At 36.9% G+C, this 26,462-nt stretch overlaps 1 pseudogene; it reads right to left on the reverse strand.

Moving 5' to 3' along the window:
* LOC123241477 overlaps positions 1-24,259 on the reverse strand; it is a 147,391-nt pseudogene extending 123,132 nt beyond the window's left edge.
* Between the last annotated feature and the right edge of the window lie 2,203 nt (positions 24,260-26,462).

Raw genomic sequence — 26,462 nt, forward strand, 5'->3', positions numbered from 1 at the left:
GAAGTTGTAAAACTGTTATGTTGGTAATAACAGAAATATTAGGGAAGCTGATAGGCCAGGGCCAGATGTCTGCAAGACACACTCCTCCCATGCAGACAGGCTTGAGTGAGTAGGGAGGGGGTTAGGTACTCCTTGCTCTCAAACCCCTCCCCCAAGCAGTTGATTTCAGTTGATGATGGAGACAGGGCTGAGGATCTTCAAGAAAGATCCATCCAGCAGAGGCTAATCTTTAATGATGTTCCCTTTAACTTATATTCCCCACAGGTCTGATTGAGGACTGAGTAGTAGCTAGTTATCCTAATGTTGAGGACTGAGATGGGACTTGACTTCTTAGTATGGCAACTGACAGGATTCAAGCTTAATGGTAACAGTGAGCAGTGAGTATCCTCAAATAATTCCCAGGCACAGATATTGAAGATAAAGCTTATATTGATAAAAGAAAGAAAGAAAGAAAGAAAGAAAGAAAGAAAGAAAGAAAGAAAGAAAGAAAGAAAGGAGAAGGCAAGAGTGGGTAATTAGGATTTGGATAAGAAATGGGAAGCCCTGGACTATCAGGTTGAAGCTGCCCATCCCCCACAGGAGGAAGTGGTAGACGTTAGCTAACTTGCTCTCTAGGCTAATAGTAATTACTTCAATGTCTATATAACTAAATAATTATTATATTGATGCTGCAAAGGTCTAATCCTACTAGACAGGCTAACTCCTGAATAGAAACCACATGGCTTTAGCCCCTGTGGCCTCCCAGGTGAACCCCCAAGTCAAGAGCAGCAAACAGTAAGATCTCTTCCCCTCAACACACAGGAAACAACTGTTTAACTCCTTCTCCAACTGCCCCTTCAGCCAAAGTTCTCCAGAGGGGGTCCCCTGGAATTCTGTATTTTGCAGGAATTCCATGCTGCCATCTTCTACATTGTAAAAATACATAAAAATAAATAAGTAAACAATTCTCCTTTTCAATTATAAACCCCTAGCCAGTGGGTTGCTGACAGGCAGATGCCCATCCCACCTTTCCCACCACATTTGAGCAATGACACACATAGATTAGCTACAAAATGATTAACTGTATCTCAATGACCAATTTAAGACAAAAGAAATAAACAAGGTAAACAAGCATTCAGGAAACAGATATTTCCCCAAAATAATGCTCATTTCTTTTCTGTAGAAGGGAAGGTAAAGGGTGGGGGGGGGCGGGAACTAAGATTCACTCTTTTGGATCTTGCTTTTTGATAGCTTTTAAACACTCCTATGGTCCTAAAGTGGTGCTCTCTTCACTGAAATCTGACTCCCAGTCCATTTCTGCTTCTATGGAAATTGTTCTTTAAGAATTTCCTCTGGTAACTACTTCCATTGCAGCCTTTTGTGGCTGCTGCCACCCATCTCCCACAATCCAATGGGATAGAAGGAGTTAGCTTATCACTTAAAGCCCACAACTCAGTTTAGGTCAGAGCAAATTTGGAAATTAATGAGAAAATGCTGGGCTGTTTTCTGACTCTGAAACCAGGAGAGATAATCTCTTGTATCCTTATCCTTAGTATTTTGACTGTAAGATAGGAATCTATAACAATGGTGGCAACCTCTGGCATGTGTGCCAAAGTTGCCACACAGAGAACTCTCTATGAGCAAGTGTGCCTCCATTCCCACCCCCCAAGTTTTTGGTTTTTTTGTGGGAAAGGCAGAGAGACTAGGGCAGAGTTGCTCCCTTCCCCCTGTTTCCACCATGCCTGAAACATCTATTCACATCACCTGCCTCTCAGCCCAACAGCCCAGTGAGAACTGACAGGGGGTAAGGTGAGTAGCTCACAGGCAGCAGAGTTGGATGGGAGCAGAGCACTCAGGCCATGCCCCTCCCCTCTCTACACTTGCTGAGGATGTTTCTCACTTCACTCACTCCTCCATTCAGCAGCCCAATGGGAGCACTTTCTCCTTCCCTTGAGTAGGTGTGGGGGTAGGGGGGTGAGGAGAACATGCAAGACATGGCACACTGTCTCTTAGCCATGGCAGAAGAGTGGTAAGGGATAGGCAATGGGGGTCAAGTGACTTGCCTAGCGTCACCCAACTAGAAAGTATCTGAGGCCAGATTTGAATCTAATCCACTGAGCAACCCAGCTGCCCCCTAAACTCTCATTTCATTCTAACATGAAAGGGAAGAAAAGAAAATGGATCTGTGATTTTATTGGTACGGGGAACTCTTGATAGCAATAAAGGTTGCCCCCTTCTCTATAACTGATAGGGCAAGATAGTTGTCTAGGACAGTGAGAAGTTAAGTGACTTTCCCAGGGTCACACAACTAGTATATATCAGAGGCAATTCTTGAGCCCAGGTTTTCCTGGCTTCTAGACTAGTCTAACCATTACATCATGCTGCCTGTTAACATGAATAGAGTATAGTACTTTGAAAGGTGGAAATACAAATATATGTGATTCTTATTCTTCTTGAGTGAAGTATCCCAGAAAAGTGTCTTTGAGAGACCAAATTTTAGATGTTGAAAGCCAGATTCATTAACAAATATGTATTTAATTAAATTCAAACCAGTTTTACAATCCTTTATTAAACACAAGTAGGTATTGTGTCAAGTGGCTAGAGTCCTACAATAGGCATTAAAAAGGTATCATTTAATTTAGAAGGCTTGGATGAACCTCACTATTTTTTTAAAGGACATACTTCCTTGACCCCCTTTCATAGATTAAAAAAAAACTAGGTTCCCCATTTCTGGGGTACATGGAAGGTATATCAGAACAGAAGTGAAAAGGCATTATATATTCATATACACACATGCACATGTACATACAAAATCTGATGCCCAAAGATAAGAATATAAATTAAGTTGAGCCAAATTAAATGGCCAACACACCTAGATACTTTCAACAATGAACCCACTAATTTCACCTCCGTTGATTTGGGAAAAAAAAAAAAAACAACTAATGGAAAACTGAAATATTTCTATAAACCTTCTAAGTAAGCTTTTTCTGACGTGGTAGTATATTCATCTTCAATAGGAATTTATGAAAAAAGGGATTAAACTATAAGCAAAATCCTAAATCAATAAATATAACCTCTGAATAAAAAAGCTTTTGATACATTGATGATTGAAGGTTTTACCATTTGAAAATTGTGCCTATGTAGAATATTGCCTTTTATACCCACTAGATGGCAATATGAAACCAGAAATCTAGGCTAGCTTTTGAAATAGTGTATTATTCCTTTTGGTGTCCTCAAAGGCTAAACCAGTAAACACGAAATTGACTCAAGATCATGTAACCACAAAAACTGTCATCTTTCCTTGAATGTGGACAATTGCAGCCACAAAAGTAAATTCCATCTAAGCATCCCCTTTTTAGGATATAAATATTCAAAATGACTTTTTTTGTAGTTTCTATTCATCAAATGAGTCTCCTTCTCTTAGAACTTTATATCAAAAAGAAATGTTTACCTTTAAGGAAAGCTGATTATTGTCCTGTGACCCATCAGAATGAGAGGCATGTTCAGGGCCTAAAAAAAATCGTGACCACCTTGAAAATAAATTAGATAATGAGTTGAAAAGAATCAGACTATGACCCTAAATGAAATAGAACTCATTCTCCTTCTGAGAAAATTGATGTGTACATAGTTGCAGGATATTTTTAAGATTTTCTCTTTAAAATCACAGCCTGTTAGAACTTGAAAGAACTTTACAGATCACTAGGACAGCATCCTCATTCTACACATGAGAAAACTGAAACACAGGACAGAGAAAAGTGACTTTCCCAAAGATACACAGTGAGTTTTGGGCAGAGCCAAGACTCCTGACTCCCAGTCTAGGTTTCCACTACAGAAATGTTCATATAAATCATAGTAGGATAGGAACGTTAGTAATCCTAGATTCAGAGCTCAGCACGGGGCTCTCTGCATAAAGGACACTGGATTTAGAGTCAAATTTTCATAACTGCTGCTTATAATCTCTGAGATCTTTAAACAAATAACTTAATCTCATTGGTTTTTAGTCTCTGCATTTTTTTAAAAATAATGACTGGTTGAAATATGTTACACCTATTCCCAGGGAGGTGAGAGTCCCACTGCTCATTGCCTTAACTAGACCACATTTGAAATACTGAATTCATTTTTGAGAGCAACATTTTATCTAGGACCTTGACAAAGTGCAATCTGTTCAGAGAGAGGTAATCATCATTTTTCTCAGGTAGTACCTTGGCATGAGAGGGTATGAGTGTGTGTTTGTTTTGAAATGAAGGATTATGTCTTTAGGGTTTGAATGGATGAGTATTAAATACAATACAACTCTATATAAAATAGCTCTTTCCTGTAGAAGACAGAGACAGGAAGAGTACATTTTAAATTCCATCCACATAGGACCAAGCCTTGACATGAATGCTTCAGGACTTTATTCTGACACATTATTGGAATTATTGACATTATCGGAATTCTCAGAGAAGAGCTAGAAGATCCCAAAAGAGCACTGTCTTTTAGAGACCTTATCTTTAATTCCTAGCACAGTTCCAGATGTCTTGTAGGCCTTTAGGGGACTTTAAAAGTAGTGGTCACTTCAAGGTAGTATCACTTCCCTAAGAAAAAAGTCATTCCAGACTAACTTCCCTTTTTTACATATTTACTAGGTCAGGGAAAAGGCAGAAATGCAATATACCTTAATTTTATCAAAACATTTGCCATAGTTTCTTGTGATGATTTTGTTGATAGGATGGAGATTCAAGCTAGATAATTGAATGACAAGAACCAAATAGTAGTCATTAATGAATCAGTGTCAACCTAGTCATCTCTAGCAGACTTCCCCAGAGGTCTGGGCAGGGTCATCTGCTTTTCAATTGGCAATATCAGTGAAGTCAAAGAAGGCACACTTATTATATTTGCAGATGGCATAAAGCTGAGAAGGATAGGTAACACAAAAAATATCTTAGCAGGCTATAATAATAGGCTGACTATAATAAGATTAAATCTAATAGGCTTAAATGTAAAGCCCTATACTTTTTTGAAAAACTCAACTACACAAGTACAGAATAGGAGTTGTTTAGTTAGACAAAAATTGGCATGAAAAATGTTTGTAGGTTTTATTGAATTGTAAAATTCTAAAGTAATGCACAGTGAGATATGGCAGACAAAAAGACCTGGGTTTCACTTCTTCAGCTCCATGTCTTCTGTTAGAGGTTTTCACCTGGCAACAAGGGTCTGTGATAATGAGATTAAATTTACTTTGGCCATTCTCAAATCTAATCACCAAAAGTGCAAACAACTCCACTTAATTCACAAGTTTGGAGGTCTGTGACCCATATGGGCTAGAGTGAGTGATGAATCAGAATTTACTGACTCCTTCTGGGCAATCCTAAGAAAAGCGTCCTTTGTGATTGAACATGTAAACTAAGAGGAGGGCACAAGAAGTGATGCAAAAGAAGCCCCTTTAAAAGGGAGTGACAACTTCCAGTGAAGACGCTTCTTGTTTGTGTCTTAGACCTGAAGGACCTCTTCTTGTTTATGACTTGGACCTGGAGGAGTGCTGAACCTGGGAACCTGAGACTTTTGTTAGACTGTTCTTAAATCTTTCCCTTAGAACTACACAAAGTGAGTGAAGAAGATTGACTACCTTAGCCTCTGGAGGGGGCCTTGATTGAGAGAAACCCTTGTAACTAAACCCCTTGTTAACTGACTTTTAGACTCTCTGGCTGGGCCTCTGTAGCCCTACCAGAATAAATGCCAGACTTGAATACAAATCTATTTCATTAAATTAGATCTCTTACTCTATCCTCTTATCTCTCTACTTCCACTCTCTCCTATATTTAATAAATAAATTACCAAAATCATTTTAGGAATTGGTATTTATTCAGTTTCTTGGCAACCATAACTTTAAATATTAATATATCAAATAAAAAAAAAAAACCTTTTCCTTCTTACAGGTCCAAGTATTTACTGGGGGACATTCTTACTTCTATAGTTCATTGCCACTACTCAGACAGTCTGGGAATTACATTCTTAAACACTATCCATCTTTTTCACCACCAGTTCCTTTTGTTGGATTTTCTTAGTCAATTCATAAACTCTAAGAATGAAATTGGCAAATCAAATCAAACAAAAAAGAGAGCACAAGAGAAAGCTCATAGAAAATGACAATACTCACCTAGAAGTAGCCCTCTCCAGAGACCTATATAACCTTTATCACAATTCATGTCTTGAAGCAGGGAAGTAGGGTTCCTAGAAGGACTCGCCTCTATGTGGTTTCAGGTTCCTCTGATTTCTTCTCTTTGAATAGTTCTCAGTAGCTCTCAACTGATAACAGTGATCATTCATACTCAATACCCCCCCACTTCCCTTCATCTCTCTGCCAGTCAGCACATCATCCCTAACCATTGTCCCTAGAATACTATTCTCCAAATTGTTTGATCTTTCAATCCATCAGCGAAAAATAAAAACAACAACAACAAATGAAGAGGCTCCATTTATTGTTTGTATATGTCTTTATTGTATATTTCTTTATAAATTATATGTATCTACTATTCTAGTAATTATTATATACATTATAAAATGCAATGAAGTTACATTGAAAAAGGATCAAAGATGATATATTTGATCCTGGAGTTAACAGAGAGCAACTGGAATTTACTGAGTGAACGAATGACATGGTTTGACCTATAGGGGCAGTTATGGAAGAGGAAAAATTGGTGAGGAAACATCAGTTGGGAGACATTGTGGTAGACTGGGTTAGAGGTGATTGAGAATCTTTATGGGGCAGTGACTATATAAAGTGATGAAAAAAGAACAAATGCAAGAGATGTCATGGAAGTACAAATGACAAGATTTCCTTACTAACTAGATATGTGTGGTGAGAGAGTGTGAGGAGTTAAAGAAAACACTAGTGTTTTGAGCCAAGGTGACTATTAAGACAGTGGTATACTTAGCGATAATAGGGGTGTCTGGAAAATGGAAGAAGAAACAATGTAATGAGAGCTTTGTTGAAGATCAGAACCCACTCCTGTCCAACTGTCTTGTGAAATTCACCCCATTTCACCCTAAACAAAAAGTAAAGTGACAGAGCTCTTACTTATGTCCCCTAACATTTGCCCTTTCTCTAGGGGTGCCTATTCTAGTCACAAGAAAAACTGTAGCTAAGGATGGGCATTTTGAGGGGACAGAAGATTTCTCCCATGATACCTGCACAGCTATTGCTGTGGGTGCATGTATAGATGGTAGATTAACATTCCTGAGGAGTTTCTGCTCTGCTCATTAGATGGGAATTGAGAGCTTGCTAAGTATAAAGAAAAGGTGGAATGGAAAAGCTTTGGAAAATAAGATTAGATAGTATTGTGTTAGAAACAATGTCTTATATTTGCTAGGAGGGTGGGTGGGGCTATAATCCATCTTCCTATCCTCAGATTGATTGATCACACACTCCTCAGAGTCTGGATATAATCCCTACATTGGAGACCTTTGCTCTAGAAAAGAGATATTTTAATCTTTTTTTTTTTTTTTTTGGTATCAAAGACTCCTTTAGCATTCTGATTAAGTCTGATGACCATTTATTAGAATACTATTTTTAAATATATAAAATATACAGGATTAAGAAGTAAAATAATTATATTTAAATAGTTATCAAAATATTTTTAAAAGACCCTATATCCCGGGTTATGAATCTTTGTCCTATGGGTCTTAACTATTAATGGCTACCACCACTTCTCCTTCTACAAGTCCAGATAATTCTGAGATGTGGTTCCTGCAGTCTTTTTCTATAGCTCTTGAGGGACACTAAAATCGGGAAGTAAAAACTGATGGGCAAATTTTCCCTCTGGATAAACTGAGTTGAGTTATTCCAATTATCTGGGAATTCTTCCATCAATATCTAGAATAAGGCTATCAAGGAAGCTTGGGAAGAAGAATGGAAGTGAAAGTAACTTCCTCAAAATTACTGGCACAAGAAAGGAGAACTTTTCATTGTCTTCACATCATTGATATAGTATCCAAAATTAAGAAGGTGATCACTCTGATGTATTCTGCCCTTTTCAGATCACATCTGGAGGACTGTGTTCAATATTGGGCACCATTTTTTCCCAGTGTATCATAAATATCATAGATGCATGAAAAGACCTGAACCCTGAAGGAAGACACAAAATAGACCCACCAATAAGAGCATAGCCTTGGCTTAAATTCCTCTCTCAAATGGCTTTTTGCCAGCCACTTCATTCTGGAGAAAAAATTGTCATATAAGGTAAAAATAAATGCATTCTTTGAAGTCCAAGAGCCAGACATGGTGCAGATGTGAAGCTGGTAGATAGTTTATGTGAAGTGGCTAGTGTGTGACAGAGAACCTCATCATTCAACTATCACTGGACAAAGAGAACAGTTGGGGAGAAGGGAAAGCTAGTGTCAAAACTCTTGCCTCATTGTGGGTCAAGCAGCTGCAGAAGGAAGATTGTTACCTTCAATCCTATCATTAGAATTTCATTGGCCAGATACAGACTTTACATTGTGGTATACACTACAGCAGGGCTGGCATCAGAGATCAGGGCCAAAATGAAAGGAGGATGGGATGGATCCCCCAGAGAGACACACATAGCACTGGCCAAATGGTCAGCCTTCTTAAAGAATTGATAAAAAAAAAAAAAAAAGTTAACACTTGAAAATTCCAGGTAGCAGCAGCAGCATCTTTCCAGTGTGACAGGACCAGGCCACAAGCTGGTAATTAATGACAGGCACAGCTGAAGTAGTTCAGTGTCAGGGTGGGAAGCAATTCAATGTCAGGGAAATCAGGCATCCTGAATTGTTTTTCTAAAGGAGCAAAACAAGTCCTGTCCAGCTTTGCTCCTTAGCCACTCATTGGCCAGTCTAGCAACAATATGGTGGAGCAATATTGTTTGGATTTGTGGCAAATGGAGCAATAATGCAAAGTACTATATGTACGTAAGCTCAGCTACAAGAAAAAGTGCATGTGTTCATGATCTCACAAAGAAAGGATCCGAGTAATTCCAGATATAGTCATCTAAAACCAAGGACAAAGTTTAAGGTAGAAAATATTTTTAGGGAAAGCAAATGAGAGTGGATGACAACAGGATGTGATTCAGAGAATCAGGACTTGTTAAGGCAACAGTATAGAAATGATGAGCATGATGGTTTCAAAAAAAAAAAAACTATGAAGACATATGAACTGGTGCAAAATGAAGTGTGCCAAACTGGGAGAATATTGTACAAAGAAACGGCAATATTGTAACATGATATTTTGTGAAAGACTTAGCTACTATTCTCCAGATAATGATAAACGACAATTGCAAAGGAGCCCTCAGAAAAAGTGCTATCCACCTCCTAAGAAAAAACTGACAAACTGAATGCAAGCTGAAGGAATACTTTTTCTGCCTTCTTTGTTTTTCTTGCTCTGTATGAGTGTGTATGTTTTTTGCAACATAACCAATAGGGAAGTCTGTTTTGCATGACTTTACATGTATAAGTAATATATTGTTTGCCTTTTCAATGGGTGTGGGGAAAGGGAGGGAAGGAGAGAATATGGAATTCAAATTTTTAAGAAATGAATATTAAAAAAGTTTATGTAATTTGGAAATACTTAATTAAATGTTTTCTTTTTAAAAAGATGTCTTGAATTCTGTATGTCCCTTATTGTAGTAACCATCTATCTTGATAGGACACATTGAAAAAGGCATCAGCTTACCCTTGAATCATGCAGCAGCTACAAGCAATTTAAACAATCAAATTTGGAAGCATCAAGAATTTTTCCCCTTCTTTCTTTGAAAGAAAATACATAGCATTCTATAAATTAGGGATTCTGACTTTGGAGAGTCATAAGTCTGTATGGCAGTCTGGTGAAGTCTATGGACCCCTTCTCGAAATATTATATTTAAGTGCATAAAATAAAATATATACAATTATAAAGGAAATTTATTGTACTAAAATATCAGTATGTTAAAGCATTTTTTAAAAATCCACAGACTCCAGATTAAGAACTCTTGTGCTATGTGCAAATATTGCATATGGATATGAGCCTGACATGAGTTTAGGACTGAGAAATTCTTCACTTGCAGAGAAATTGCAGAGGAGCAGATAGAAGAAAAGCATCAGAGTTATTGTGGCTGTTGAAAAGTGAAATGAGCTTCCTTTGGAGGTCCCTTTACCTGGAGTTTTTTGAGCAAAGCCAAGGTGACCTAGAAGATTTTGTAGAGAAGATTCTTATTCAGGTAAAGTTTGGAATCTTGAAAGTATCATCAGATCTGAATTTTCATTTAAACCCTGAGATGGTGGCAATCTAGGAAGAGAACATTCTGGGAAGATAAGAAGTTAGAAGATCTAATTCTACTGGCCATTACTGAGCCAGTCTATCATAGAGGGAGAGTTTTACAAACAATTCCCCAAGTATCATATTCATTGGAACCAGTGCTAAGGGGCAAAGGCCCTAAGAGAAATATGCCAAAGAGTACCCTTAACACCATAGACAGAAAGATCTCTCTGTGCTATCTAGGTTAATGTTAATTTTTTTTCTGATACAGTGATCCTAAATAATGGCAAATATAGAGTTAGACAAAGGAAATTAAGTCTCGGAACAATAACACAGACATAAATGAATTCATCAACAGTTTCTACAGTTTTTGTGTCAAGTTCCATTTAACTCTCATTAATAAATTTTAAGGAAACACTTCTAAAGGAGCAATACCCCTACCCAGAAAGGCTCCTGACAGTCTTGCTACAAAGCTATTGGAAACAACTGGAAATTATGAACAACTGAGTAGTGGACATTTTCAATTAAAGGGATCTCTTTGAAACTTTCAGTATATCTTTTGGCAGTCTTTACTTCACCATTACTGCACAAAGATATGTTGAAAGGACTAGCAAAGGTCCAAGTCAATTAAGGCTTGAACGTTTTTCTTCCTGGAAGGCCTTTATATTAGCAACTGTGACTGAGGTATGTCATCTTACTCTACTTGTTTTATTTTTTTTCTAAAGACCACAGCTCATCTTGGTGCAAGGAAGAATCTGGAAGGACAGGTCAGCTGATTGTAATGTACCAGCTGGAAAGACTGAGCTGGCATAAGCACAACTTGTAGTCATCATCTACATGCCAATGATTTTAGAAAACCATCTGGAATACTGTTCTACATATGGAGCTGGGAGATCTGGTTCTTATTCAATTTCCTAGACACTTTGGCTCCCATCATTCAGCATGTGGCAATATAGCACCACCTTAACAATAGCAAATGTCCTTAAGTTCTAAAACATTACAGCTCAGAGAAATCATAAAGCATGTGAGCTGGCTTAGATAGGCAAAAATAGGACCTATTTTTTTAGTCTTCAAAGAAGTAGAGATTGGAAATAAGCCTGAGGAAGATTGAGGTCATGAACCTAACTTTATGGCAGTAAGTGAAGGCATATATATGTAACTGAAGTTTTATTATTTCATCTTTTAAATTGAATAAGGTAACCTCTTAGGAATAAAAAAAATTACAATTCTAGCATGATTATTTAATTTTTGCTTATGGGCCCCCAATTTCAACCAATACTACTAACCCAAACTGAGAGAGTTGCCTCTGTCAGAGACATGCTATTATATTCATCTTCTAGGTGAGTTTAAGCAATTCTGTGAACCAAACTATTCATTATATATAGCAAAGCAAATCCAACAACCAAATCTTTGAATTCAGACAAACCCAGGTTTGATTAAAGGTCCTTGAGGTAAGGGACTGTTTCATTTTATTTTTATATTATATACGTGCTATAATGCCTTTGCATACTAAGGTGTTGGTGATAAAATTCACCAAGGCTGAAGTGGAGGGAGAGCTGGTTCATGAATTTATGTTCACAGATAATTGTGTACTCAATGCAGCCTCTAAGACATGAATCTTCATTTAAACACTGAGATGGTGGCAATCTAGGGAGAGGACATTCTGGGAAGATAAGAAGTTAGAAGAGTTTGGGTTACTTGCCACTTGACAAGTGGCTAATTTTGACAATCAACACCAAGAAAATAGATGTTCTCCACTAGCCAGATGCATCCATACATGGAACAATTTGTGATAGCAAATGGAGAAATTTTGAATTGTGTGGATAAGTTCACTTACTTTGGCAGGATATTTTCCAGGGATGGACACATAGATGATGAAGTGGATACATGTATTTCCAGAACTAGCACAGTGTTTGGGAGGCTCAGAAGGAAACTGTGGGAGAGAAATATTAGGCTGCCTACCGGGCTGAAAGTCTACTGAGTTGTTGGGTTGATCCCATTGTCGTAAACCTGTAAAAGCTAGACAATCTGCCAACACAGTGCCAGGAAATCAAATCACTTCCATTTGAATTGCCTTGGAAGCTTCGGAGGATCACCTGGCAAGATAAGATTCCAGATACAGGTCTTTTCTCAAGCTAAACTACTAAGCATTCAGACTGTTATGTAGAGACAGTTGCTTTGTTGGAGTTGAACTGAGCAGACACATTGCTTACTGCTCTTGACTTTAGGGGATCACCTGGGTGGCCATTGTGGCATAAGCCAGTGTGGTTTCTACTCAGGGGTTAGCCTTTGGTTAGGATCAATCCTCATCAATATCAATATAATAATTATCTAGTGATTTAGTGATTATATATATAAATTATCTAACAAGTTCAGTTAGTGCCTTCACCCCTACCTTTGGGTGGGGGGGGGGGATGGCAGCTTCAACCTAACAGGTCAGGGTCACCTTTTCTTATCCAAAACCCTCATTAACCTCTCTAGTTTTCCTTTTTACTTCTTAATATAACCTTTACCTTCAATATCTGTGCCTGGAAATTATTTGGGGGAAATACTCACAACTCAATCTGGTCATCTAATTTGAATCCTGTCAGCAGCCAGTTTTAAGAAGATCATCTCTGTCCTCATCAGTTAGATAGCTAGCTTCTACTTATTCCTCTATCAGACCTGTGAGGAATATAAATTAAAGAAAGGGAACATCATTGGGGTTCAACCATAACAGTAACTTACCAGAAGAATCTTATCCAGTCTCCATCTTCCAACTGAAAACAGCTACTGTTTAGGGGGGAGGGGTTTGAGATCCAGGAGTGTCAAACCCCCTCCTATTCTCACTGAGGCCTGTCAATCTGTGGCTCTTGATTTGTAGGTCTATTGGCCCTGACACATTTATCTGCTTCTCCAAATTATCTGTTATTATCATCTTAACAAAACTCAACTGCAAAGAGGTGAGCCCCAAAAGGTTGGCCACATCATTTGAAAGCCAGATGTATGTTTGCCTAAAAGAACTTACACAAGGAAAGCAAAAAACAGAGGTAAGAAGAAGTGATCCAAAGACACTCTCAAGGTCTCTCTGAAGAATTTTGATATCGATTGTGAGGCACGGGAGACACTGACACAGGACCATCCAGCATGGCATGCCCACATTAAAGAAGGCACTGTGCTCTGTGAGCAAAGCAAAATTGCAGTAGCTCAAAAGACTTTGGAGATCTGCAAATCCAAAGACATTTCCATCCCAAATGTTCATACAGGCTATTAGTTCTCAATCTGTGGCAGAGCTTTCTGAGCTTCAGCTGCAGTCAAATACAGTATACATTGGTTCAGATGTAAGAGATGTCATTTTGGTCCTCTGAGTACAGAGGACAACATTGCATGGACTCTGTGTTTAATAAATGCTACAATGCATTTCTGCTAAATGAGACATTTCATAAGCAGAGAGCAATTAGACACCTAGGCTAAAGTTTGAGTAAGCAAGTAGAAACAATGTAAAGACATATTGTAGTAAAATATTATTTGCCTGCTTATTAGGGGTGGGGGGATGAAAATATGCTGTTAACTTTATATGGCAGCATAATTGTTTTAAATGTGATTATTACAACATCATATAAGTTTCAAGCTATGCTGCTAAGAGAAAAGGAACCAAACAAGTCCATTGACATCATCCTGAAGTGGGGAATGTGCCTACTATGTGCTAGACACTGTGCTAAACACTTTACAGATATTAACTTATATGATCCTCCCCCTAAACCCTGGAGAGTTGGTGATATTATTATTCTTATTTTACATTTGAGGAAACTATGGCAAACAGAGGTTAAGTGACTTTCCCAGGGTCACAAAACTAGTAAGTATCTGAGGCCAAGTCTGAGTTCAAGTCTTCTTGACTTCAGATGCACTTATCTCTAGCTGAGGAAAAGGGGGGGGGAGTCCCAAGTTGTTTGCCCCATAAGTGGGCCTTTCAACTTAACTTGACCAATAGTGGGAAGCTAAAGATGGACCCACTTAAGATCATAGGCTCAGAACTAGAGAAAAAGCTAATCTGGTCAAAGCAAATTTTTGACTTTTTTTTGCCCTAGATTTATGACTTCGTTGTTTTGGGAGCTACAAATAAAAAACTTACTTTAATAATTCAGGTCAGCATCTTTTCTAAAACTGTCTTGGAGAGTAGATTGGAACACTGAAAAGTTAAGTGACTTATCCAGAGTCACAGTCTATATGCAGCAGAGTTAGAACATGAATTTATGTCTCCCTGTCTTCAGTGCCAACTCCCTATCCACCACATCAATGGTTCTCTAACATTTTTGATCTCAGAATCCTTTTATACTCTTAAAAATAAATGAGAACCACAAAGAACTTATTGTTTGTTTGGATTATATCTATTGATATTTACCACAATAGTAATGAAACATCATGGTATTATTATAAAAATAATTTTGAACTGGAGGACCCCCTAAAAGGGTCTTGAGGTCTCCTCAGACCACATTTTGAGTACCACCACTCTATACTATGTTGTCTATCCAAGTAGAGAGCTACAGAGTGAGAAAAATCCAAACTCCCAGAAATTTAATGAGCCAATTTTTTCAGGTCACAGCTTATACAGTATAGACTAAAGAATTAACTATATAATTATGAAAAACAATCAAAAGATCTACCTACCAATATTTGATTGAAAGAATGAACCAGAAGGGTAGCTAGGTGATTCAATTCATAGACATACAGTCCTAGAGACAGGAGATCCTGAGTTCAAATATGGCTTCAGACATTTTATAGTATAGCTTTGTGACCCTGGGCAAGTTATTTAACTCTGATTGCCTAGCCCTTACCATTTCTACCTTGAAACTGATACATTAAGGGTTAAAAAAAAAAAGCGAACCATAACAGAACCAAGATAAGATGAGAGAGCATTCCATTTTGAAGACTAAGAGCATGGAAATCATAGATAGTACTGAAGCTTGAAACCATAGAATACATACCGAAGCATCCTTTATTTCTGGTGCTTCCAAAGGTAGGGAGTCAAGGGTTTCCCAAACTACAGCCAGGAGGTATTTCAAGAGACCCTAGATAGTGGGCAATAGGAAGGAAGTTTCTGTCTGGGCTCTAGACTTTGTACTAAAACTAAGGGATGGGGAAATAGATTCTAAAACAATAATAATAGGCCAACCATACAGTTAGATACCATGGAACTAAAAACTGGTTAAAATCAAGGCTTAGGCTGAGAAAAAAAAGAAAATAAAAGCAAGGCAGGAACAAATAATGAATATCATGTAATTGCTCCTGAGGCTGTGTTTTAATGAAAGAATTTTTATAAATTGCCAAACTTTTATCCTTTACAGCTGCTATTATAAGCCCTCCCCCAACTGTCTTATAGTGCTGCAGAATAGTAAATCTCTAAAAAACTAAGGGCTTAGCATAAAGTTGACCATTTGACATTACTGAGAATCTGAGTGGAAATCCTCATGGCTAAGAACCTGTGATTAAAAAAGGAAAAAAATACTTGAGTTAAAAGAAAGAAAAAAGACTTAAAGAGATGATTCTGAGGAGGAGAAATATTTCTGTAAAAGGAAGGAAAGGAAGTTGGAGATACCTGACAAGGATAAGCAAAAAGTGTGGACTCAGGAATTGAAGACACCTGACGCAGAAATTCTTCAGGGGTGATAGCCATAAGAGTTAAAAGAAACAACAAAACCTGGGGATTTTCTTCTAGAAAGGACCAAGAGACAGAAATTTTAAAATGATATGAGTGAATGGCATTTGCTTACTGCCAAATAGTTACTATCTATGCTCAAAATAAAGGCTATGATCCTTTTTACAAGAGGAGGAAAAGAAGACTTTGGGCATTAGGCCCACTTTCAGTGACTAGTAACAGGATCTGGTAACTTTTGAAAGCCCATTGTGAAAAGAAGAATAAAGTATTTTTAGGCAACTAGATGGTATAGTACAGAGTATGGGTCTTGGAGTCTGGAAGACTTGAATTCAAATCCTGATTTAGATACTATCTATATGAGCTTGAGTAAGTCACTTGACCCCTTTTTGCCTTTGTTTATCCCTTGATAAAATAAGGATATCTATAGCACCTACTTCATAGGGTTATTGTGAGGATAAAATAAAATGACCTATGTAAAACCTTTGTAATCTTAAGATGTTATATAAATTCTTGTTATTAATGGTAAAATGATAATCATCATAAAAGAAAAGAGGAAGAATTGGTTTAGTTAAAAAAGCAAAGAAAAAAGGATTCTGAAGAGTCAAATGGGATTGCCATCTTGTTTCAGAGGAGTAGACAATTAGAAGACTGTGACACAACTAAGAAAGGGGGAAAGAAAGACAAACAAACATGTTGAACTAAAGAATAAAGGTAAAACTCCTCTCAAAGAGGAGGAGTAGGTTTTTGACCTCTGCTAAATACTGATACTGCTCCACAGATGATCCTCTACCACATGGTAGAGACAAGTAGAACTGACTGGTAACTTCTAACTGAGAGATGCAGAGACCTGGTAATAATTACAGTAGAGTCTGTCATCTTCTCAGGACTTGTCTCCAAGATGAAATGAAAAATCTCATAGACTCTTTTTCTAAATCCTTTAACTTCTGTCTTAGAATCACTATTAAGTAAGGCAGAGAACAATTGGGCAATTGGGATTAAGTGACCTGCTCAAGATCACACAGCTAGGAAGTATTTGAGGTCAGATTTGAACCCAGGATCTCCTGTCTCTAGACCTGGCTCTACTGAGTCACCTAGCCTTCCTGAGTCTTGAATCCTTGTGACTACTCACTTCTGTTGATTAATTTGATTATTAAAAAAATTATTGGCAGAAGGAATCTAGAAAGAACTCCTGAGAATTATGAATTCTTGGGAGAGAAAATAAACAGCTTAGGGACACAGGTAGAGTTTGTATGACTGACTGGGGTTGATCTTTTTTATTTATAGGCAAAGGTTTTAGAAGAGAAATACAGATTTCTGAAGTGAATGGTTGATGAAGAAGATAATGTCTGTCAATGGGATGTGGATTTCTAGATTATAGACTAAAATATAGAAATAAAAATAAATGGAGGCACAGGGAAGGAAACAGATGATAAGTACAACATATAATATAGTCATATCAGAATTATACAAGATAAACTAAAGCTCAGAATGAACTAAAGTTGGCAATAAAATTTAGGACACTACAAAGATTTATTTTTAAGCTTTACTTGGGTGGACAGAGAAAGGGAGGTTTATTGAAGGGATAGGACCTCATCTTAGATTAAATAGTATTACAATGATAATGAATGATGGAAAGAGAAAATTATTTGTTATTTTTCTCATATGAAAATTATAGAATAAAATTGGCTAATAGAGAGCTAATATCTAGAATAATTAGGGAGATAGTATTAGAGTACCAATCTGCCATTGGTAAGTTCAGGTCACCAAACCTATATGAACTACACATACCAGAGTAATCAAAGAATCCTACAATAGCAGATTCATATAAGTTGGAATAGGAAGGCACATTAGTAGCCATCCAATTGAAGCCATACTCAAAAAATAATCATCACCACAAACATCTAACAATCAGTTATTCTGACTTTGTTTGAAGACCTCCATCAAGGGGAACACTCTCACTCTCTTTGAAGCATTTCATTCTATTTTGCAATAGCTTGTTTTTTCCTTATGGGAAACCAGAATTTCTTTTTTTGCAACTTCTGATTATTGCTCCAAGTTCTGCCCTTTGAGGCTAATCCTCATATGGCATGGAATAAAGAACCTTCACTAATTTGATTACCTGTCACTCAGTGTTCTTTACTTTATTATTTTCATTTCTAAATAGTAATGCCCATCACTAAACACCATACTGGAATTGTAATCTAAACAAGGTAGAATACAATACTCTCTGCCTTATTCTCCAAAGCTACAACTATCTTAATATGCCCCCAAATCATGTTCTTTTTGTTGTTGTTGTTGCTATATATAAGATCTCAGGAGCCTAGGGACTAACCTGAGTTTGTTTCTGTTTGTAGGGTAAAGAACCCCACCTAGTTAAGATCAAAATGCCTTAAGAACAGGAATGCAATGACTTTCCTAGGACTATTTAAGTCAGAGTTGGCCTTCTGTCAGAAAAAATTAATATTAAAAATTGATATTAATAATAAAATGACACAATATTAAAATTAATTCTCAACTTGTATGTAACTTAGAGTCCACTAAAACTCTCAGATTTCCAGATAAACCACATTCTGATGACACCTTCCATATCTTCTCCTTAAGAAGTTGATTTTTAAGACAAAAACATAAAATTTCACATTTATTCCTCTTAAATTTATTATTTTTAGATTTCACCATATGTACCTGTGCAAGAGCTTTTTGAATCCTAAATCTCTTGCCTAGGATATTAGCTATCTCTCTCAGATTTGTAATTTGCTATTCAATAAAATACATTTATTTAAATGAGTGTTTAAAATAATAACATCAAAGGAAAAAAACATGCATAGATCCCTAGGATACTCTACTAGATATCTTCTAAATTGTCACAGTACCTAAAATGAATCTTTTTTGGATAAAATGGCAAAAAAAGATTGCTGTGACCTTTTCTGCCATTGACTTTGAAAAATTTAGAAAAGTACCATAGGAACTGTTAATGTCAAACTAACATCTTTTTTTTTTTATATTGAGAATGTTGTAGATTTGTATAATTTTATTTTGGCAAAGCACTTAAAGTACAGCAAGCTCCCTTATAGCTTGAGGTAAGAAAGAGAATTATGGACTAGATAATAGTACAGTTAAATAGATTCATGATTTATTCAATGACCAGAAACCTGCTATCCCTAATTTTTTTAAATGTGATTTTAGGAGATCTCAAGTGGAGTGCTCCAGGAACATCTGCTTTTGACCAGTACTGCTTAACATTTTAAATTAATTATGTGGATAAAAGTATAGTTTACACACATAATATTTTCAAATTACTTAATCCTAGAAGAGATAAATAGTATATTGGGTAACAAGAGTCAGGATCCCAAAAGATCTCAACATGTAGGTTACGTTCTAGATGTGATTATTATTCAGGTAGGTTTGGGACTAGAAAGTTTTTGAAAATTCATTCCAACTATGAGAAAATAGAACTTTGCAAGTCAGGGAAAGAATAAAATTGGTAATCTCTCTGTAAGAGTCATGAGATTTGGGGGAACCCTTTTAAACTAGGAGAAGTGATAGCAGTTAGAAATCTGAAAAGGAGTGAAGACCTGAATTTGAAAGTGAGGAAAAAAGCATTCAGGAAATCAATGACCTCAAAACATTAAAAGCACCACTTGAAGGACATTGGTCACACAGCTCTGAAATATCTGTGGAAAATGACTAGAAGCCAAGAGAAATTCAGAGAAACCGTCTTATGATGAGGGATCCCTTTGTATGAAAAGTCAAAACCAAAGAAATGTTATGCAGATTGTATAAAGGTATACAGGATAAGTTATTGCTATTCACACATTTCACCTACATTCATGCATATTGAATAATGTCATTTCTAAGTACAAAAGTTCGTCAAGAAATGGAAATTGAAATCCCCAAAAGTTTAAACCCTGGGCCTCCAAGCAAAATATCTCAAAGATCTCTTTCCTCAATTCCCTTTCTTCTTTGCAGAATGGTGGTCTAAAAAGGAGGAGTTAGCTCTTTACCCCCAGACAACTGTAGGATGATATAGGATAAATTTAATAGGTTTAATATAGGATGGTAGTTAATATCAACTTCTTGGTCATATAAGCATTAATGCTTTTCAGAGTCCTTTTGTTTCCATTATTTAATTTGATCAACAGGGAGCTGTTATGGTAAGGATTAGAGATATGTAGTCTAAAGAGCTTTGGAGGTGGGGGGTAGTCAGATAACTCTCCTCAATTATTTGAAAGATTGTCATTTGGAAGAAGGGTTAGACTTGTTCTATTTCATTCAGAAGGCAGAACAAAGAGTCAAAGGTAAAAGCAATAGGGAGGCAGATATAGGTTGGATATAATGGGAAAGTTCCTGAAAGTGAGGAGTGCCCCAAAGTAGAATGTTTTATCCAGGGAATTATACATTCTCCTAATTGGAGGTTTTCCAGTAAAGGCTAGATGAACACTTGCCAACAAAGATTTAGAAAAGATTGATGGTCAAGCAAAGTCTGAATCATAAGAAGTCTGCAAGTCCATTTAACATTAAAATTCTGTAATTCTAGTAAGTGGTTGAAGAAACCATTATTATTCTCATTTAACAGATGAAGGAACTTTAGGTGTAGACATGTTAAGTGACTTGTCCCAAATCACACATCTGATTAATATGTAAACTGTTCCATCAAAGAAAGCTCTTATAATTTGGAATCATATAAATGGTGCCAGACATATAGTCAATGTTTAGTAATTATCCTTAAAGAATGATTAGTTGAATGTTTTTAAAAAGAACCCTAACATTCCCTCCCAGTTAGTTTAATGACCAAAAATTATTGATGTGCCCTTCCTTAGTTTGATTAATCCAGTTTAACTATAGATGCCCTACTCTTGCATCTGTAAAATTTCAAAAGATCTGAGATGCTGTTCCAGGTTCGATTTCAACATATAAAAGAAGCAAAATATTTTTTTTTATTTGCTAGGATTTTTTTATTCTTTTCCTCCTTACCTTTTTACTCACCAATGTATGCAGCCCCTAAGTTTTCTGTTTTCCATTTGTTTGTTTTAAAATTAGAAAGTTGAAACGTTCCTTTTCTTTTGTAGCCAAAGAAAGTGAGATGGAAAGAATTTAAGTGACTTGTCCAAAGTCACAATGATAATAAGTGGCACCTTCAAGATTCAAAGTCATACACTTTGCTTGCATACCCAGCACTCTTTCTACATCAGGATTGCCTATATCAAACCTAGTAGACTTCTAAAACTGGCCCCAAAAATCTGAGAGTAAAAATAATGACAGTTCTGTGGAGGCAAAAAAAAATGCACAGACTGCAGATCTAAAAATAGACCCTGACAGGCCCACAATGTATCATACTGAAACCTCTCTGCCATATATTGTAATCAGGGCTTTTTTTAGTTGAACTTGGAAGGTGAATTCTTTCAGCCTTTATTTCTACTTCATCTTGGCAGCTGGAAAAAGAAAATGAACAGAAGAGGGCATCAGGATCTATACTCATATCATTTCATACTGTGATCCATTAAAAGGCAAATCTGAATTAAATAGGTTTTCTTATGTGAAACTAGTTTGTAAGACTACCCCATAGGAACAAGTGAACGGGTTGAGATGGTTTTCGTCTTTGGGAATACATTTCAAATAAAATAGGATGAAAAAGGGACATTATTTTATTCCCTTTGATTTCTCTCAAACTGAAGTCTCCAATCCATGCATTACCCACAATACAAATAATAGTTTTCAAGTCCCAGGTTATGCAGAGATTACATTGTCAATAAATTTGGAAAAAAAAAATGTCACTGTGTCTTTGCTCATGTTCTTGTCTATGCCTTCTACTTCTCTCTTCATGTTCTGCATTTCTAATCATCCTTTACATTCCAAATCCAATTCCACTTCCTCCATGAAGACTTCCAAGGCACCTTGGTTAATAATCACTGACAAAAACAAACACAGATAATGCTTACTATGGAACTCACTAGGCACTGTGCTAAGCACTTCACAATTATTTTAATTGACAGGGTTACCACCTCTAGAATTAACTTAGCTAGTAATGGTCTCTTTTGGGGAGGAACTGACAACATCTTGTGATTTTATCAACGTGGAGAATGCCCAGTTTGGAAACTCCTGCAGATGCAAATCAGACACTTTTCTATAACTTGCAGTCTTGGGTAAGGTTTCTTACTTTGGGGTTTGTGATGAGAACTGGATGGAAGGTTGATATCAAAAGAAAGAAAGCAGTCCTGAAAAGGGCTCAGCAGGTCCTCACACCAGAGGTAGTAATCTTCTCCAACATTCTGTGCACCCAACATACATATATACATGCATAAGCACTTGTAGGCAGCATAACGTAGTGAATAGGAAGCCAATCTTAAATAAATTAACATTGTAGGTAATCTGGAATCTTCTGTGTTTAGAGAAATATAGCGTTAAATATTCTATTAGAACATAATATGTAATGTGGTATGGTTTATTATATATCAAATTTATGGTATATAATTTGACATATTATAAAGTATCATGAGAATAATCATCACTCCTTCCAATTCCCCCATTCCTCATTTCTTCTGCTTGTTTTTTATACACTGATTTGTCACCTCCCTCTGATCTATGAAATGACTACCCACAGTTCCAAAAGACTGATGATGAAGAATGCTACCCATCTCCCAACAGAGAAATAATGGGTTCAAAATGCAGAATGAGTCATATATTTATGGACATGGCCAGTGTGAGAATTTGTTTTGCTTGGCTAAGCATATTTATTACAAGAGTATTCTTTTCTTTTTCTCAGTGGGGGCAGGAGAAAAGGAAAGAAGACAAATGTTTTTAATGGAAATAAATTAAAGGCTATGTGCATTTATAAAATGTAATGTAAAAAATTACATTTTATTGGGATCTTTATCTATTACACTATAGGTAGTTATTTGTCTTTCATCTTTCCTACCACTCACCTTGGCCTTGGATTGATGCCATTATATTTAATAAGAGAGCAAAGAAAGAGAGGGAGAGAGGGAAAGAGAGGAGAGAAGGGAAAAAAGAAGGAAAAGAGGAGGGGGAAAAGGGAGAGCAGAGAGAAAGGAGAGAGAGAGAGAGAGAGAGAGAGAGAGAGAGAGAGAGAGAGAGAGAGAGAGAGAGGACAAGACAGGTAAAATTGAGAGATATTAGTCTCATCATTCAGTGGAAAACAGTACCCTGAGTTATTAGAATGCCAAAAAATCTGACTTTTCTAATGTCTTCAACCTAAGTTACCACATAAAACATTAGAAGATTCTAAGCACACATATGGATTGTGACTTTGTCCTGTATGAAGACACTTTGATAAATATAATACTAAAACAACTAAATGATGTGTTTTGTTGGTAACCACTTGATAAATGTTGAACTGAATTTCTATAAATCTCTTTACCAGAAGGCATAATGAATAGATTCCTGTACTTGGAATTAGGAAATCTAGGTTCAAATCCAACCTCCATTATTTTACTCTGTGACGCTGAAGAGATTACTTAGTCTGGGACTCCATTTCCTCACATATAAAATTAGAAAAGTGACCTAGATGGCTTAGAAGTCCCTTATAGCTCTAAATCTATGATTCTATGATATATAATAGATGAATTTATACCTCAGTCTCCTTCCAGGTACATAGTGATATAATTTGGAAAGCCTTAAACCGGTGTTAAATGAACATGCACTTATTAAGCACATACTATATGCTGAACAGGGGCAGCTGAGTGGCTCAGTGGATTGAGAGCCAGGCCTAAAGATTGGAGGTCCTAGGTTCAAGTCCAGCCTCGGACACTTCCAGCTGTGTGACCTTGGGCAAGTCACTTGACCCCTACTGCCCACCCTTACCACTCCTGGGCCAAGGAGGGTCCCTAGCCCGGATGAAAAAAGGAGGAGGGTTGGGCGTGGGGCTAGCAACCCCACCTTGTAAAAACTACATCTGCTAAAGAAACTGCAACCTAAAGTAGGGGCAGCCTGGCTAGCTCAGTGGATTGAGAGCCAGGCCTAGAGACGAAAGGTCCTAGGTTCAAGTCCGGGCTCAGACACTTCCCAGCTGGGTGACCCTGAGCGAATATGTGTCCCATTGCCTACTGGTTGTGGCCCTATGCTCCTAGAATGGAGTCCCAGGATAAAAAAAAAATATGCTGAACACTGTGCTAAGTACAGGAGATACAAAGAAAGGTGAAAAATAGCCTCTGCTCTTAAGGTGCTCACAGTATAATGAAAAAGACAACAAACCATCAACAATATACAAATAAGACACAGGCAAGATCAATTGGAGATAATATTACAGTGAAGATACTAGACTTAACCAGGATCAAGAAAGGCTTCTTGCAGAAAGTGGAATTTTATTTGGGACCTGAAATCTCACCTTCTGCAACCTTGTGCATATTTTTCATGTCCTCTCGCATCACAGTTTTACTGTATGCTATTTCCCACATTCCTTCATGTGTGTGATGCTGCATTAAGTTCAATTTGATATGCATCAGCTCATCCAAAGCCAGAGGTCATACAGAAGAAAAGAAATAAAGATTTTGCTCTGACAGAGCTTACAGAGTGATTCATATGGATTATTGAATAAAGCATTTGTTTTCTTTTGAACATGTGATGTGAAAAAATTATTATTGAATTGGGATATTTTTTTGAGAAATGATTCCCTCCTTTGGTCCCTAAGAAGAGTTTGATTTTAAAACTGCAAAACTGTCTCTCCCTTAGGCTATAAAGCTCCATTGAGTCCAATAGGGTTAAAAGCCTATCACTGGGCTGGCTTTTGTTGCAAGCAGAGTGGAGACCTGCTACTTGTTTGTCTAAAACAAGAACTCTCTTTAATAACGAAATCAGCTATTCAGCTGCCATTTTGGAAAGCATACAACTGTGAAACCATTTTTGTAGTTGAGAGTTGAGTCTCTTGGTCTTCTTGGGACACACCCCTTCCTCTGATGAAGGAGTTCTAATCTCTAAATCCATTTCCTGCATGCCTATTTTCCAATCAGAAACCTCTTAGCATGTCCTAGGAGGGACTGGATGATGATAATGATGTCACAAGGGGTAGATAAGAAGTATAAAAGAAGAACTCTTTTGGCCCCTTTCTTCTGGCTACACTTTCTCCTCATCTAGCCCAGCTGCTTAGTGGCTTACTCTTTCATGGCCTCTGCCTTCTGCCCCACTCAAGTTCTATGGTGTCTCTTTAGACTGTGGAGGGAGTTGGCTGGCTAGTTAGAAACCTCAAGCAGTCACTTTATTAAATTAATATTTTAACATTAAAAATATAGCCTTCAGAGAATTTCATTCATTATAGTGGAGAAGGCTTTATACTTCCTCCACTTTGCCTTATCCAAACCATACCAATCTTTTAAGGCCCAACTAAAGTCTAATTTCTTTCTTGATGGTTTCCTCCTTAACTAATATTCCCTTTCTCAGAATGCTTCCAGAACATGTAGTCTGTACCATGTAATTTGTCACATTATCTTTTAAACCACTTTTCCTATAATGTCATTTGTGCTATTTTCAATCTCTTCTAACCTGATTATCTAGTTTTTTTAATTCAAGGGACAAAATGCTTAATGCTTCTCTTGTATTTCTTCCAATGAGGTATTCAAAAATTTTCATTGATAGGTCCAATTATCTGGTGAAGGATCTTCAAAAAAAGCATTTTTTAGGTCTCACCCAAATAAAGGGCCTGGATTTGAAAAACATATAGGCTAGGTATTCAATCTATATGCCCAAGTCCTCTAAAAACATCATCCCAGGAGATGCAGTCATATCAATGCCTACATTTCAAGATTATCTACAATCAGTGCCTCTCCTCCCGTTTCTCTCATTCTCTAATTAACTCTGAAGTCTGGCTTCAGATCTAATCATTCAATAGAAAATGATCTCTCTGAAGTTACTATTGTCTATTTTTAAAAAATAGCCATTATTGGGGTGGTTCACTGAATTGAGAGCCAGGCCTAGAGACCAGAGATTCAAATCTGGCCTCAGACACTTCCTAGCTGTGATCCTGGGCAAGTCACTTAACCCCCTTTGCCTAGCCCTTAGCACTCTTCTGCCTTGGAACAAATATACAATATTGACTCCAAGGTGGAAAATAAGGATTAAAAAAATAGATACATATATATTCATCATTTATTTATTTTAAATTTCTTTTTTTTTATTTTGAGATCAAAATCTCTTCCTCTCTTTTGTCCCTCCCCCACCCACTGAGAAGGCAAGCAATGTGATATCAATTATACATGTGAAGCCAAGCAAAACATAGTTCCATATTCATTGTGTTTCAAAAAAAAGGCAAGAAAAATTATAATTCAACCTTTTCTCAAAGTTCATCAGTTTTCTCTCTGGAGGTAGATAACATTTTTCATCATCAGTCCTTTGGAACTGTTAGATCATAGTAGTGATCATATTGGCTAAATCTTTCACAGTTGATCATCATTATAATACTGCTATTATTGTGTACAGTGTTCTCCTGGTTCTGCTCACTTCGCTTTGCATCTATTCTTATAAATCTTCCTAGATTTTTTTTTCTGAAGCCACTATCATTTCTTATGACATATTAGTATTACATTACATTCATATTCCATAATTCATCCAACCATTCCCCAATTGATACATTCCCTCAATTTCCCAATGGCTTCTTGATCACCAAAT

The sequence above is a fragment of the Gracilinanus agilis genome, chromosome 3 (genome assembly GCF_016433145.1).
Source record: "Gracilinanus agilis isolate LMUSP501 chromosome 3, AgileGrace, whole genome shotgun sequence".
NCBI classification, from domain to species: Eukaryota; Metazoa; Chordata; class Mammalia; order Didelphimorphia; family Didelphidae; genus Gracilinanus; species Gracilinanus agilis.